This window comes from Periplaneta americana, chromosome 2 (assembly GCF_040183065.1).
Source record: "Periplaneta americana isolate PAMFEO1 chromosome 2, P.americana_PAMFEO1_priV1, whole genome shotgun sequence".
NCBI lineage: Eukaryota > Metazoa > Arthropoda > Insecta > Blattodea > Blattidae > Periplaneta > Periplaneta americana.
The window spans coordinates 16,043,211-16,058,194 of NC_091118.1; the positions used below are offsets into that span (position 1 = coordinate 16,043,211).

The window sequence follows — 14,984 nt, forward strand, 5'->3', positions numbered from 1 at the left end:
ATAGGGCAATGCCGCTCGGTCTGAACGCCATCGCCTGACATGGCTATCTTTGTTAATTGTCACAGTCTCGCCGCTAACACGTGGTTGAATGTAAGACGAATATGGTATTATCAAAGCAAAGTGTACAGGATTCAATATTATAACACAGGCAAATATCCATTACAAAGAATATAGTCTCATACCGTGATATAGGCCTATGAATAAACACTTCTTATAACAGATCAATGCGGATTCATTTTTCTGTCACAAACTTTCATGCAACCACTCTAGAACAACCATCTTTCCACTAAGGGGCTTCAGGAGTGACCTCTAGCTGTCAACACAATCCTCTCGCTTTACAGTAGCACGATTATTCAAGCAAGCTACTGAGCGCCATTGCCCTCTAAGCGGCATCGCCCTTCTTTCCCCTATATTTACACATAAAATCATTTCACATAAAACGTGCAAAATCTCTTTTTGTGTGGTACACATTGAATTGTAACTTACACGCGATTCTTATCCTCCTTCCTCAGTTAAACTGTCATCTGTGCTTTATGTTGTTTCGTGTTACAATGTTGTGTTACGAATTTACGTTCCGTACCTTTAATTTCTGTGCTACATAAATTTCATATTATGATAGTTACCCCACTTACTGCGAAATTTTATGTGCCTAATTTCTCCATCACCTTGTTTACTATTGATATACTTGATGATTCAGCCATTATGAATATTATACGTTACGTAAGATAGGTAATGCAGATAACTCTGGAGGTCTGTCCACTACACAACGTAAATGTGTTCTGTTGCCCGAGTCGCATGCCTGTACGCAACCACCCCCCACCCTTCTTACTATTTACCTTCGACAAACATCGCGGTATAGTTAACTTGATATCGTCCTGCAGTCCTACATGGCTCAGCTTTAGTTAGGTGCCACAAGTTGGTACCGGAAAATATGATAAAATTCAATGTAATTAAGCTGTGTAGGAACAGGCTCTTAAAATTAGAGTGTTCAATATCACCCCCATCAACAGGACGATACGAAGTTCACAGAGACAACGAGATCAGCTTACACTTGGCTGAAACCGACGGAGTTCAGGATCATGATGATGATGTGCACTCTTTCATTCCACACAATAAAGCGAATTCAAATTAATAAAGAGGCATTGATTTAATAATAATTACACTCTTCAGATATTGAATTTGACACAGGCGTATCCGTACTGGCAGCTAAAATATGCTTCCGATGATATCTATTAGATTGACGACCATTTTGGGCATAGGCGATAATTTCAGGGCAATATACCTCGTGATTGCGATGCGGTAGCACGCTGATCTTTGTACCAAAAGAAAGATCTCGTCTAGATCTGTCCACTTAAGGCAGAAGTATTCACATAAAACCCACAGCCATTTTCTCGACATAACAAAACCCTGTTTATTTTTAATTAAGATACAATTTTCAAGGTATTCTACAAGTCTGTGTTATGGAATACTGAAATTATATAGAGTTTTGTTCTCATGTACACATTTCTATTGCTATCCGATTTTAATGGACTGGAATAATCTTTTCACTGTTTTGTTTACAACAGTATCTGTCATAAGGCCTACGGGCTCGGAGAATACATGTAGTAAAAGATGGTCGGAAAAGAAAAAAATAAGAATAATACAAGAATTGATTTTAATCGGGCTTAGTTCCATATTCCTTCCCACCGCAATGCCTTAAGCTTTGATCTCACACTGTCTGAAAAACCTGATCAAGAAGTGTTATAGCACTTTCAATAGTGGTTCATATTCCTCAGAAAAGTTAGTGGAAACAGAGATATGCGTTCAAAATGTTCACCAAGACGCTAAAGTCGAAGTAGGTTAACATTAGCACGTTATTTAACCACTACTCTGAAAACATAAGCATGCAAACAAGGCTTAAATGTTAGCTTTCCAATCTCACTTCATACGATCAGGCATATGCTCAATATAGAGGGCGATATTAAGAACCGCAGCTCTAGCTGCAAGTCCAGTCAATGACCATTATAAATAAAATACTTGATTGGAGACCTTCTAGTTTTAAAAGCCTAGTAGTTATTTTTGATAGGCTTTTCCACTATTCAGAGGTTTGCCTCTTAATGCTTTTTCCTCTCAATGGAGGAGAGTACAATGAACCAGTTCTGATGTTTCTCCAACAGACAGCAGACCTGTCACGATTAACCGACGAAATAAATGAAAAATACTGACTGAAAGATAATTAATCATGCGATTAACACTGTGGCATGATTGCGAAGTATCAAAACAGTGACAATGTGCGGGTGTGTATGTGTGGACAAGCAGAAATTGGTCGCAACTAGTGAACTCTGAGAGCCACAAGTAGCTCCACTTAACGTCGAACATGTTGTGTACAATGTATGTACAGTGGTTGGTTGTACAAGTTGCGACCATTATACAGCAAGTCTAGAATGACTGCTATCGTCTACGTCAAAATGGAGTCACAAGTAGCTCCACTTAACGTCGAACATGTTATGTACAATGTATGTACAGTGGTTGGCTGCACAAGTTGCGACCATTATACAGCAAGTCTAGAATGACTGCTATCGTCTACGTCAAAATGGAGTCACAAGTAGCTCCACTTAACGTCGAAGATGTTGTGTACAATGTATGTACAGTGGTTGGTTGTACAAGTTGCGACCATTATACAGCAAGTCTAGAATGACTGCTATCGTCTACGTCAAAATGGAGTCACAAGTAGCTCCACTTAACGTCGAACATGTTATGTACAATGTATGTACAGTGGTTGGCTGCACAAGTTGCGACCATTACACAGCAAGTCTGGAATGACTGCTATCGTCTACGTCAATATGGGGCACAAGTAGCTCCACTTAACGTCGAACATGTTATGTACAATGTATGTACAGTGGTTAGTTGCACAAGTTGCGACCATTATACAGCAAGTCTAGGCTCATTTCGTCGGAATTATCACCTTCATCTCACTCACACCATACAGCCCGCACATGTCAAAGGCTCCCTCAAGATAACACCGCACGGTCATAGTTGGCGTTATTTGGCGACTCGTGTTATGGGACTTAGTTTTATGAAGTAGCTTACACTTAGTTAGTTGACTGCGAACAATTTGTCTGAACATAAAGTTTCTTTCTTTTCATGGTACCCCGGCGGCGCGGTGGGAGGAACCACTTCCCAACTGCAGGATCGCCGTGGAGGATGGAGGTAAAACTCCTCATGGGGATAAAGGGGGGTGGGTACAGGGAGGGAAGGGGTGGGATTGGGTGAGTAGGGGTGGAATGGGGTGGGTAGGGGTGGGATGGGGTGGTTTGGGGTATTATGGGTTTGAGTTGGGTGGGTTTGGGGAGAATATCGCATTAGTTTTGTGAACAGTGCAAATTTTAATTTATTTTACATTGCCGGAGTTCAGTGAATGTGCTTTCCTAAATTCATTTATAAGTCCCAGAAAGTAACAGAACATTTTATTGACTCCCAATAGGGGTATGGGTTTCGTAACCCGAATGGAAAGTGCAACTGACTTAACACACTTCACAGTTCCGAATGGAAGCACAGAACTCCGGCAGCAACACAGAATAAAAGAGGATTTCTGTCTCAATTATTTAAAGGGATGTAAACTAAAAATCTTGACCTCACAACAGAGTGAAAATTATGAAATTAAATCGTAATGAAACAAATTCAAGTCAGTTACAGAGTCATACATAAATTTAGAGAATAACATACTACAGCATTATTCACATAATAACTGTGATAGCAAAAATGAAAGACACATTTATTTATATTGTCATGGTAAACAATTAACAGTATTAAATATATAAATATATGCAGCACAGAGAATATTAAACAGTGCAAAGTGTGCACAACAGAGCTAAAAGTCCACATCGGACCTGAATAATAAGGGCCAGCAGGACAATTGACTAAAAAGTGACAGAGTTGAATTCCCTCCGGGATAAGGAGAGATATCAACTGTCACAAATTGCATAAGGGCTGCTAACCGTCCAGCCTCGTTTCGGATGGGTCTCCCCGGGGACTCTATATAGGCATATGCAGAACAAGGCGATAAAGTATGCCTCAGTCTCTACCGACACAATACAGAAATCATGGAGCCCTACCTCTATGCTTTCTGTGAACACTACTTTTATTTCTAGAATCGCCAAATGTATGAGAAATAAAGATTATGAAAACGATATGCATATCAACAACTCTGGGCTTATAAAAATAATAAAAACGAATGTACTTATATATCAAAAATTTATATTTCCATGCATTCGTGTAAAAATAAACTGGCAGACCTATCAAAATTCCAAAATAACAGTGATTGCAGAAATGTGACCATCACCTATAAGTTTACATTCACGAAATCATATTAATTACGCTAAATAAAGAATAACTAATACATAAAATATATGCAGTGCAAACTGCACACAACAGAGTCCAAATCGGACCTGACTAACAGCAGTTGGTAGGGCAACTGACTGGAAGGTGGCTGAGTTCAGTTCCCTCCGAGATGAGGAGACTATCTATCTGTGGCACAAAATGCAGCATGGCTGCTATCCGTCGAGGTTTGTTTTGGGGATTGCCGAGTTACCCAACAACTGAATAACTAGCACAAGATGATCAAAGTTCAATCTTCCTTTGCACAGTACACAAAGCATGGAGCCCTACTTCCTCTGTGCTTTCTGTAAAAAAGTACTTTTGGCCCTATATGGTCACCAGAAGTAGGCTAAGGAAATCTAAAACAAATAATACAAGCCATTGAGCAACTATATTACAAATTAGATTTCCTTGCATTCATGTTAATAATGAATCAGTATCAAAATTCCAAAATAACAGTGATTGCAGGAATGTGGCAATCACCTATCTTGTAGCCTACTTATCCTGAATTTTATCGCAAACAATCATATTCATTATATAAAGGTTGTTTAGCAGATAAAAATGAAATTGTATACAATGAAGCGAGTAAGTACAAATTGGAGTTGAGTAATATCAGTTGGTATGGCAACTGACTGCAATGTGACTGAGTTCAGTTCCCTCGCAGATGAGGAGGGAAACGAACTGTACCAAAAACTACGAAACGGCCATGTGACGTTCAATCTCATTTCAATGATTACCTGGCTTCTCTATCCAGGAACTGAATAAGCAGAGCGAGATGATACAAGTGTTGGTCAATCCTGCTCTGCATGGTACAGAGAGCATGGAGCCCTACCTCTATGCTTTCTGTAGAACAGAGTCGCCAAAAGCAAGAAATAAAAGAGAACTAGAAATGCAAGATATACCTCAAAACTATGAGTAATTCCCATGTATTTACAAAAAAAAAAAAAAAAAAAAAATACATGGGCATTAATGGATTGTTATAGTGGCATAAAATTCAAAAACAAAAATATGTCACCTTTTACTAAACATTCTCTATACAAACGAAATCAATTCATAAGGCCACTGTCTTAAAAAAATGGAATTGTTCAGAATAACTGAACTAAATTATCACTCGCCACCACTTGAAAAAAAAATCATAGCCATTTTAAACAATCATAACACCATGTGAAAAAAAATACCATCTCCAAAAAGAAAATCACGTGAAAAAAAAAACATTTCCAATTCCAAAAATCACATCACCATCATTTGAAAAAAAAATCACCTTCATGAAAGCTGTCATTACTTATCACGTGAAAAAAAGAATCATCCTTCCTCCAAGGGGAAAAAGATCCAATGCATCATTTGATCTTCAATAAAAATTTCAAAATCTCGAGAAAAAAAAGTCATCACAATATCTGAAATCAATGATAAAGTCATCAACTACCAATCTTAATTACATTTTTCCTCATAAATGAAATCCAAAATATTCTTCAAACAAATCTTTCTTCTAGTCCAGCAAGCAACATTAACTCAACATGTCATTTCTTCTCATATGAGAAGCAAAACTCCTTCTAAATAATTATTTAAAAAAATTAAGATCCCACAAGTAATAACATCCAGGAAACATTAATAAATTACCAATACAGAAGAGCTCCAGATAGAGCAAAACATTATCTTTAATAACGTATTCTTCAATGAACAGAAAACTAGAACTAAGAAGAAATCTTTTGTCAACAAGGAAAACAACATTACTGTTTACCAAGAAGTAATGCAACTGTGAAAAAACACATCTTATACCAAGAAAATTGTACTGTACTAACCAGGATCACAAAAATACATTCTACCAAGAAGAAATGCAACAAGAAGCACTTAATAAACAATGAAGACGAAAGAATTTCTAAAATTGGAAATTACTGAAGCAAATACAATGAAGTAGAAGCTGAAATATCTCTACATTGTATCAACTTAAGAAGAAATAAAATTCTTATAAACAACATTACGTAACCGAACTTCAGCAGTCATCAGTAACCTACGACTGCAGCGAGGTGCTGAATCATCAGACTTCAGCCATAATCAACTTATAAAATGGCAGCGAGGTGCTGAATCATCAGACTTCAGCCATAATCAACTTATAAAATGGCAGCGAGGTGCTGAATCATCAGACTTCAGCCATAATCAACTTATAAAATGGCAGCGAGGTGCTGAATCGTCAGACTTCAGCCATAATCAACTTATAAAATGGCAGCGAGGTGCTGAATCATCAGACTTCAGCCATAATCAACTTATAAAATGGCAGCGAGGTGCTGAATCATCAGACTTCAGCCATAATCTACTTCTACAACTGCAGCGAGGTGCTGAGTCATCAGACTTCAGCCATAATCAACTTATAAAATGGCAGCGAGGTGCTGAATCATCAGACTTCAGCCATAATCTATTCTACAACTGCAGCGAGGTGCTGAATCATCAGACTTCAGCCATAATCAACTTATAAAACGGCAGCGAGGTGCTGAATCATCAAACTTCAGCCATAATCTACTTCTACAACTGCAGCGAGGTGCTGAGTCATCAGACTTCAGCCATAATCAACTTATAAAATGGCAGCGAGGTGCTGAATCATCAAACTTCAGCCATAATCTACTTTTACAACTGCAGCGAGGTGCTGAGTCATCAGACTTCAGCCATAATCAACTTATAAAATGGCAGCGAGGTGCTGAATCATCAGACTTCGGCCATAATCTACTTATACTTACAACTGCAGCGAGGTTTAGTACTTCAACTGTCGAAGTTCATGATACGAACTGATGAAGGGATAATGGTATGTGCCCAATTATAACCTTTTATGTCTGTTTTAGGTTAGGATATATTATATAATGTTTTGTTGTGTCATTTTCATTTTAATATGTGTGTTCTGCTAGAGAGTGTTTGGATATAATCATAGTTGAGGGGAGTGGAACCTACAAAGTAGAATTTCTTTTGGGTACAAAGCACGTAAGGTCAGAAGACCTGCACATTGGATTTTAGAGAAAATTATGGTAACATAACATGTGTATGTATAACATTACTCAATAAATCCGTCTATCTATTCATTCAACTGCAGCAAGGTGCTGAGTCATCTGACGTCAGCCATATTCTACTTCTACAACTGCAGCGAGGTGCTGAGTCATCTGATGTCAGCCATATTCTACTTCTACAACTGCAGCGAGGTGCTGAGTCATCTGATGTCAGCCATATTCTACTTCTACAACTGCAGCGAGGTGCTGAGTCATCTGATGTCAGCCATATTCTACTTCTACAACTGCAGCGAGGTGCTGAGTCATCTGATGTCAGCCATATTCTACTTCTACAACAGCAGTGAGGTGCTGAGTCATCTGACTTCAGCCACTAACAGCATCCGGAGATGAGAGAAAGGTGCTGAATCATCAAACAACAGCCACAATCTACGTCCGTTGTACTTCTTTCTCAAATATGTAAAAATCAGCTAAATGATTGTTTTACAATCTGACCATTATTCATCTTGTCAGATCCATTTGGATGTCAGTATAATAAATAATGATCACTACTATATCTAGTTTTATTCTTTGAAGTAGTTTCGTAAAACTGTATTGTGAATAGATAAAACATCCACCTGTTTGCTATACTCTGTGCTGTAGTGGCAGCCCTTAAATTCGCGGGCCAGTATCGTTCAAAAATAAATTTATATCCATATACTTAATCAATAGGAGTAAAGTATTACGAACATTTGCTATCCAGTAATATTTTCGATGCTTAATCAATTTTGTTTACAGCTAGCTCTGTCTGGGACTTGTAGGATGTATATAATACTGATTCAGAGAAGATGTCTATTAATGACAGGGTGACTGAACGAATGAATGTAAATTAGTGGATAAATAAGTAGATGCATGAATGAAACAATACAGACCTACTCATGGTCGTCTTCTTAAATACATGGATTATATGCATCACAGACGACGCGAAATGGTAATTCGAAGTCATGACTTTAAGATCACCTTCTGATCGGTATGTAAAGAGTAAGACCTATACATATCAAGTTGACAATATACTTGAAAGTATATCTTTGAATATAATAATCATAATGGATTCCATATTTACTTACTTACTTATGGCTTTTAAGGAACCCGGAGGTTCATTGCCGCCCTCACATAAGCACGCCATCAGTCCCTGTCCTGTGCAAGATTAATCCAGTCTCTATCATCATATCCCATCTCCCATATATTTTAATATTATTCTCCCATCTACGACTCGGCCTCCCCAAAGTTCCTTTTTCGTCAGGGCTTTCAACTAACACTCTATATGCATTCCAGGATTCGCCCATACATGCTACATGCCCTGCTCATCCCAAATGTCTGGATTTGTTTCTAATTATGTAAGATGAAGAATGCAATGCGTGCAGTTCTGTGTTGTGCAATTTTCTCCATTCTCCTGTAACTTCATCCCTCTTAGCCCCAAATATTTTCCTAAGCATCTTATTCTCAAACACCCTTAACCTCTGTTCCTCTCTCAAAGTGAGGTCCAAGTTCGACAACCATAAAGAACTGTTTTATGAAGTCTAACTTTCAGATTTTTCGAGAGCAAATTGAATGATGAAAGCTTCTCAACCAAATAACAGGCATTTCCCATATTTATTCTGTGTTTAATTTCCTCTCGAGTGTCATTTATATCTGTTATTGTTCATTCAAAGTACAAATGATAGCAGGATTTTGCTTGCTTCAAGTATCGAAAACTGCATCAGTCCACTGGAAAAAAAAAACTTCAATGTAGCCAGCAGAAGTGTTGCAACTTTGTGAGTGCAATAGATGAACAGTAGATGTAAACATAAGAATGAAATTAAGTGAGTTATGTTGGAAGTATTTAATTTGTGTTTAACCATTTATAATGGCCTATATTTTACGAATAATAAATTGTTAAAGTTGTATTAACTGCATTTACGTGTGAACTAGAATATTATATACCCTACACCCTACCTCTAAGAAATTTTTAATTTTCCAGCCAAAAAAGATAAGCCTTTTATAGTGACTAGTGTCAGATGTGCAGAGCAAATGCATCCATTTACCTTCTAAGTGCTGCTTATATAGGCTACACTAGAGAACTCTGGTGGACAAACTATACACTACGAGATACTTCATGAATTTATTCCAAGTTCTAATGTTCAATGATTCAGAAATAATAAAAGCATCCATTGAACATCAGGACTATTTGGCGGGAAAATTTTTTGAAACGGAAAGGAATCTGAATAATTTCGAGGAAAAAATCAACTTTACAGGGAGTTATACCTGAAAGCTTGATATGCATAATACACGTCACTGTACATTAACAGAAAACCACAATTTAAGTCACACAGAGTTAGTGTGCACTCAATGTTGGTTGCTTGACGGTTGTCAGCCCACTTTGAGGTGTGTGGATATAGAGGGAAAAATTGGATCAGTGTCTGGTAGAGTTCGATGCCCAGCCCCAGAACGATTTTTCCCTCGAAATTATTCAAATCAACTTTACAGGGAGTTATACCTGAAAGCTTGATTTGCGTGGAAAGGAATCTCTTTGGAAAAGGTGGCAGTTCCAGGAGAAAAAACAGAACATAATACACATATTCTTTAAGTAGCAATTCATGTTACAAAATCTCCAGTTTACAAAGAGATACATAAACTATAATCTCACTAGTAGTTTGCTAAAATATTCAGCTGTTTGGAGTTATTCTCTTCACCATCTCATATTCCTGTAACAGAATTTAATATATTAAAATAGCTATCTTCTATCCAATTTACATACATTAATATTCCTACATTAAGAAACATTTTCATAAATTGTTGCAGTCTTCATTTCATGATTTCATACACTGTTAAATCACTAAAGATAGCTACACACAAAATGATAAATCAATGCCCAGATATTTTGGTTTGAACAGTTTATGAGTTGATGTTAATTTTTCTATAGCCACGACGCTATTATTCCCGGCGTGACTCCTCCTCTTTGCTTACGTCTTAGGAAGTGAAGGCTCTATAAAGTTTAAGTAGGTAGTATCGTTCGCCATTTTTGTTCTTTCGTTGCCGAGCTACCATACGAGGAATCCATTTGACACACCGTTAAACATTATCATGTTGTAGCTCCTATGATAATAAATCAAACGCACTGTAATTCAGCAAATAACTGAGCGGCAAATAACGTCCTTGTGCACTTTCTGTGAACGCCAACGAAAGAGCCAAAATGGCGGGCGATTATATTAGGTATTTATCGAGCCTTAGGAAATGCATGATGTCTTCATCAGCGAATCGCAAGACGCACACGTTCAAATGTACCCAATCTGCAATGTAATTGGCTTCCAGAAATTAGAACAACGGGACTATAATCAATAAATTCGAGTTGACAGAGGCAACAGCCAATCAGTTGAAGCAAGTTGGTCATTGAGAATAGCAGAGCATGCTTCAAGTTTCAGCAATGTCTCATGGAAACCAAAGCACATATCGCAAGCATTTGAAAACATTCATTCAAAGCTATTGAAATGAACTTTGTCTCTGGCAAACAAAATCTAAATATCACGACTGCAACCAAGCTGCCTAAAAGTTGACTGAAAAACATGAACCCTAATGCTAACTTGGTAGTAAAAAAGATTAATAATCTTACAACTACTTACGAGGAATTAAACATGAGCAATCTCAAAAATTGGAGGCCTGCTTTCTACATTTGTGGTGCTTTCATTTATTGCATTTCTTATATGAACAAGAGATCTCAAAACTTCTACATTTAACATTAGTGAGATGGAATTTTATTAGACCCAAACTGCAAGTACGTCGTCTGTCAACATGTTGCTCAAGCAAATGTCTGTCAAGAACTGATGACCGATGCAGATATCTATGCTGCGTAATGGAGCATTCGATATCACCACTCAGCAGATGGTTACTAGTTATCATTATGTGTGTAGCCACCTTAACACAAAAGAAACAAAGTGTATGGAGTAAAATATCGACAATACAGATCAAGCCTACTCTATACAAGAACTGAGGCATTCCCTATAATAACAACTTAATGTATGTTACATAATTTCTCCATTTCCAGCATATTATATTGAATTCTTAATAACACATCTCCCTCCTGACAATATTATAGCTCTCCAACAAACACAGTACACTCTACGAACATTTGAAGGATCCAGGGGAAAAACAAATTTAGCCATATTTTGCAAATTTTTCAGGACACGTTTACAGACTTGCAGAATGACACTTTCTTCCTGTGTAAGCCTTTCCTTAATACGCTTATAATGTGGAAACAAGTGATTTTCTCTCCTGCATGATTAGGGGATCTTGAAGATATCAACTTTAACGGTCAGATTCAATTAAAATATAAAAATTACTAGATTTGGACTAAACGTGATTTTCCATGGACCCTTTATTTGAATGTGGTTCTGTATAATGTTGTTAACAAGATCTAAAATGTTTGATGCTCTGTACATGGATAAATATATAATAGGATGCCAAACTGCAGTCAGCACCATCTGGCGGGCGGGGGCTCAAATAAGATGATCAGCGCCCAAAGTCGTAGGTGGTGAACATTAAAACTACATGTTGGGTACATTACCCAGAGTTCTCTATTTATCCTTTCGAGATGTTGCTCGAGAATACAAGATGGCAGACAGAAACTTGCTAATAAGTGAACATAAAGTGATACTATGTGTGTATAAGCAGTGTATGTTAACAGTGATGTTTATGGACGTTGTAAAAATAGTGTTGTTGAATGTATTGTAAAGTAATAGTAATGTAATAAATTGAGCTATCTAAGTAGTTCTTGCAGACTTTTCCATTGCGCTGTACAATAAATACCCAATGAATACAATCCCAATTATCTAACCTTTTGCTTTATTTTTTGGTCTCTGTCTGATTATATTTTAATCGGGTAGTGTAAAATAGATCGTCTCTTTTATCTTCCTGTTGGCTCCGGTAAGAATTTTCAGTGGAAGATGCTGTGAGGAATAAAAATGTAAATGTTTTATTTTAATGGGTTAGTTTTGAATATCGATGAGGGTGGGAGGGAATACTTTCTGCACAGTTTAACATTTTCGTCACCAGGTGCGCTGCTAAATGCATGGAGTAATTAGTTTTTATTTTCGCTACTTGGTGCGCTGCTAGATGTAATAAGTTCGCGTACTCCCAACAGGTGGCAGAAAGATCAATTTCTACATTAGCGCCTCTAGCATGTGTTACAGGAAACTCAGCAAGTTTGTATCCTATTATATATTTATCCATGCTCTTTATCTTAAATTTAAGATTTTGCAAGTAAGCTTTTGTTCCAGAGAATGCCCCAATTGAAAAAAAAAAACAGGTTAAGATTACACTAAAAACAAACCAAACACTATAAATGAATACCCCTCCCCCTGGAATAACGGTCTAAGTACATTGCGAAGCCATGCATCATACACCCTTATTTGGGGGGGGGGGGGGTATTAAAATGTATCAAATTTTTTTATTGGGCTATTTTACGAAGCTGTATCAACATCTAGGTTATTTAGCGTCTGAATGAGATGAAAGTGATAATGCCAGTGAAATGAGTCCGGGGTCCAGCACCGAAAGTTACCCAGCATTTGCTCATATAGGGTTGAGGGAAAACCCCAGAAAAAACCTCAACCAGGTTAAGATTACACTAAAAACAAACAAAACACTATAAATGAATACCCCTCCCCCTGGAATAACAGTCTAAGTACATTGCGAAGCCATGCATCATACATCCTTATTCGGGGGGGGGGGGGGGGGTGGTATTAAAATGTATCAGAAATTTTTTTTATTGGGTTATTTTACGACGCTGTATCAACATCTAGGTTATTTAGCGTCTGAATGAGATGAAGGTGATAATGCCAGTGAAATGAGTCCGGGGTCCAGCACCGAAAGTTACCCAGCATTTGCTCATATTGGGTTGAGGGAAAACCCCGGAAAAAACCTCAACCAGGTAACTTGCCCTGACCAGGATTCGAACCCGGGCCATCTGGTTTCGCGGCCAGACGCGCTGACTGTTACAACACAGGTGTGGACATCAGAAAATTCACTTTCTCTGGAGGAGAAAGTCAGTTGCATCTAATTTGTCATACTGCTTATGAAAACAATAGACTTAAACTTTTTCTACACTATCCCACTTGATATTCTAAACTACAGTGAGTTACACTCTAAGCAAAGTCTACAGAAAAGTTGTTGTAATATAAGCTTTCTCCATTTCCATTATACTGCCACTACATTATCAGCATTTTATCACAGCCTAATATATACAGTCACGAAGCTTGAGTTGTGAGGGTACTAGGAACAATAGACTGTGCAGGTAATATTTCGCATTGTCTGTAATGAGGCGACAGTAGCGATCCTAGTGGTTGGCAACTATCTATGGATGCATATTTACTACGTATTGAGCTTCGTGACTGTATATATTAGACTGATATTATTTCGTCATTTCAGAGTAACATTCATAGATAGACGACTTACTCAAGATTTATGGACAGTTTCATCAATTTCTGTTACAAGTAACTACAGTGAAATGCCACTATTAAGAATTTTTCGGAATAACAAAATAATTTTTTTGTCACAGCCATTTTGCTATTAATTTACATGTTAAAAATGTTCAGCTTAAAGAATGCATAACAAACTATTCAGTTTAACGTAATAATAAATCCCGCTACAAAAAAAAGTTATTTTAACGAAATTAGGCCTAACAGGCAGTTAAAAATTACTTAAAATAAATTCGAAATAAAATAAAATAAATGAGTTATCGCTAGGCATCGGTCACTCTTGGTTTTAGTGAGTTTTCTGAAAGCACTTCCATAGACGGGATTGTTGTGGTTTCAATTTATATTTAAATGAAACAGTGGGTGCTAGAGGCACAATTACAACAAAATTTATTAATTTCTGTAAAGAGTTCAATCTTGAATCCTCTTTGGGCAAGATTGTTTCTTTGATAGCTCTAAAATATTCAATCTATCTAAATAATTGATTAAATGGCGATCTTACTCGTATTAATTGTGTAAGCATGTGCAGCTTACAGCTGTTTCGGTGCTTCTTCACACCATCCTCAGAGCCTACTAGATCTCGGCGTCATCTCGAACTTCGCTGCCTCTTGTGTGGGTGCGTTCGATTGTTGAAAAGTGTTGAAATGTGGTGTCAAATAGTGTGTGTGTTCTGAAATTGATCTGTGTGTTGAGAATTTGATCAGGGTATGTTTTAGTGTGTCTGTATATTTCATATTGTTCTAGTGTGTTGAGTTTTTGGTTTTTGGGTTGTATGTGTAGGATTTCCATGTCTGTATTTATGTTACTGTATGTGTGGTTGGCATTAGTTATGTGTTCAGCATATGTAGATGTATTGTGTCCTCTGGTTATTGCTTTAATGTGTTCTTTGTATCGAGTTTGGAATGATCTGCCTGTCTGTCTGTCCAATGTAGAAACTGTCGCAACTATTGCATGTGAGTTTGTATACGCCTGTGTGGTTGTATTTATTTGTTTGTGTGTTGAGATGTCTTTGTAGTGTGTTTTCTGTTCTGTTTGCTATGTTGTATTTCTGTTTTCTGAATGAGGATGCGATCTTGTGTGTGTTTTTGTTGTCGTATGTTAGTGTGATGTATTTCTTGTGTTTGGGTTGTGTTTTGTGTGTTTGTTGAGTTTTTGT

The 14,984-nt window shown here is 37.4% G+C and overlaps 1 protein-coding gene across 23 annotated transcripts in view; it reads right to left on the reverse strand.

Annotated features, from left to right (window-relative positions):
- LOC138713930 (uncharacterized) overlaps positions 1–14,984 on the reverse strand; it is a 297,089-nt gene that overhangs the window by 147,643 nt on the left and 134,462 nt on the right. For 5 of the 23 annotated variants that reach the window (XR_011336045.1, XR_011336044.1, XR_011336034.1 and 2 more), the window contains one exon: positions 9,930–10,066. The exons of the other annotated variants lie outside the window; for them this stretch is intronic. The gene's annotated coding sequence lies outside the window, so the exon portion shown is untranslated. Of the gene's footprint in view, positions 1–9,929; positions 10,067–14,984 lie in introns of those variants that run through there. 23 annotated transcript variants of the gene reach the window in all.